This window comes from Hordeum vulgare, chromosome 3H (assembly GCF_904849725.1).
Source record: "Hordeum vulgare subsp. vulgare chromosome 3H, MorexV3_pseudomolecules_assembly, whole genome shotgun sequence".
Taxonomy (NCBI): Eukaryota; Viridiplantae; Streptophyta; class Magnoliopsida; order Poales; family Poaceae; genus Hordeum; species Hordeum vulgare.
The window spans coordinates 253,849,861-253,852,639 of record NC_058520.1 but is presented as its reverse complement, the minus strand read 5'-3'; positions in this window follow the sequence as shown (position 1 = coordinate 253,852,639).

The following is a 2,779-nucleotide window of genomic DNA, read 5'->3' as shown; positions in this document are numbered from 1 at the left end:
TGACGGCCTGGTACAAGCCGCATGACCCCGCGATGCTGGTATGCGAGCTTCCAGCCGTGGTGACATGGTGGTCGGAGATCAGCTCGACGAGGCTCGGAGGAGCCGGTAGGTCACCGTCCATCGGTGCAGCGGTCCGGGACGGAGGAAACTGGAAGAAAACCTTCACACGCCCCCTACCTGGCGCGCCAAATGTCGGATTTCAGGCTCCGCAAAACCCTAAGGATTCGAACACAGGGGCGTGTGCATAGGTTCCTCCCTGCTTCACCCCGCCTAGCATGCTACTCGATGGTAACGACAAAGAACTCACTCGAAGGTGAGGAGAACACATAACATAGCTGTTTACCCAGGTTCAGGCCGCTGCGAAGCATAAAACCCTAATCTTGCTTTGGTGGATTGCCTATCTCCAAGGTTGAGGAACGAGATGGTATAGTGTTTTTGTGCCTCCGAAGGCCAACTGACTTGGTGTATTGTCGTAGGGTACCGATGGTCTAATAATACGATCCGTCTCTCAAGTATCCTACCCTCTCTATTTATAGTGGAGGCCAGGGTCCTCCTCCCTTATCGTAGGCGGGAAGGGATCCCACAACGGCTAGTTTCGGCGGGAGACAAGGGAACATGCCCTCCCTGTCAAAAGTGGTCTTCGCGTGCAAAGTCTCTGCCAGCGCCGCATAGGTGAGCGCAGGGATGAAGTCCGTCATGCCGATGGCGGCCAGGGTCTTGCTGCACCAAAAGGGAAACCTTTAGAAGATGCCTTTGGGGTCCTGATTTGCTTCTGCCTTCTTTGCACCAAAAGTGGAAGTTGTCCTATCCTGCCACCTTCTGATCGCCTGCCCTTTCATGGCGTCACCCTTGACTCCTGAGGCCCAGCCTTACCTTGGAATATCCGCCGCTCCGGGGGGTCCTGAGGAGGCCTCCATGCGGGTCTTGACGATGCTCCTCCTTGTGAGGCTTGGCCCCCTCAAGAGGGCCTTGTTCAGAGTAGTGTTGTCCCTTGCCGATCTTGCGCTGATGAAGTGGGCCAGCCCTGGGCCACGGGAAGTTAGGTCTAGGTACCCCCGTTCCCAAAACACCGACATAGATTGAATTGTATGCACATCCACCACCAAGTCCTTGCTCCCGGTCATATGATTTGTGGCTCCACTATCGAGCAACCATGACACTCCACCGGAAGCAAACTCCAACAAGAGATCAATGCTTGGATTTAGGTACCCATTCTTGAATGGGTCCTTTGATGTTAGAAACAAGGGTCTTAGGAACCTAAATAGCCCATTCGATGTACTCATAATAAGAACCAACAAATTTGGCATAAACATGCCCATCACTAGCACGACATAAAGCATAAGAGGGGTTAAAGTTGTGGGCTTTGTTGGTAGAGGTGGTTTTTCCCTTCTTGGCATTGTCACCCCTTCCCTGTTCTTCATCTTCTTATGAGTACTCTCACCCTCTTTGACAAAGATGTCCTTGAGAGGGGGAGAAAGCTTGGTCTTGTTCTTCTTTTTCTTTTTAGACTTGGGTACAAAACCAAGTCCTTCCTTTCATACCACTTCCTTTTGATTACTCAAAAGGTCATTTAGATTCTTCTCGCCTTGGATCATGATCCAAGGCCCTTTTCAAGTTGTTCTTTCAACTTGGCATTCTACTCCACAAGATGCACATGCTCACAACAAGGATTAGTAGCACAAGCAATATCAATTAGAACAAAAGGAGGACAAGTAGAGATCTCCTTGGTTAGTTTTACTTGGAGTTCATCATGAGACTCCTTAAGAGAGAAATGGGCACCTTTCAAGACCTTGTGGACCTTGTCCAGTGTGTCAAATTTTTCCTTGAGTCTATCATGGCCAACCCCAAGTGCAACTTTCTCGGATTTAAGCACACGTGTAAGAACAATAGCATGATCAAGATTTTTTTGTAATTTAGCATGATCAACGTTGTGTGACTCCTCAAGAGCCAAAGGAAGACCACGGTATTCTTCTAGAGCAATGGATTGTTCCTCTATCTCATCGGCGTAATCATGACTATGTTCTTGCAACTTGGAGATAGTATCGTCATAAGTCTCAAGGAGATCATTGGCCTCACCAAGTTGTTCCAAAAGAGAAACAAAGTGCTTCTTTGTTTCACCTTTGATCTTACACGGGAATTTGTCAAACTAATTCTCATCAAGATCCACTACTTCACTATTATCAACACAATCTAATAAAGAAGGAGAAGTAGTGATAGTGGTCTTGATGTTAGGGGTTACCTTATTGATACCCTTGGCCATGAGGCACTTGGCGATGCGATTCTCGTTGGTGCGCTTGTCGGAATTCGGGCTCCGCAAAACCCTAAGGATTCGAACACTGGGCGTGTACGAAGATCTCTCCTTGCTCAGCCTTGTCTAGCCCACTACTCGATGAAACGACGAAGGACTCACTCGATGGCGACGGTAGCACAGAACACAACAGTATACCTAGGTTCGGGCCACTGCGAAGCGTGAAACCCTACTCCTGCTTTTGGTGGATTGCCTCTCGCAGAGGTTGGTGGATGAACTAGTACAGTGCTCTCGAGCCTCCGGAGGCCAAGTGAGTTGGTGTATTGCCCTATGATTCCAATGAAATCCCCCCACGAAGTGTTCTACCCTATCTATTTATAGCGGAGGCCCGGGTCCTCTTCCCTCATAGCTTTTGCGCGAAGGGATCCCACAACGTCCAATTTTGAAGGGGAACAAGGGAACATGCTCCCCTGCCCAAAGGTGGTCTTCGCCTGCAAAGTAACTGTCCGCGCTGCAGGGACGGGCCCGTGG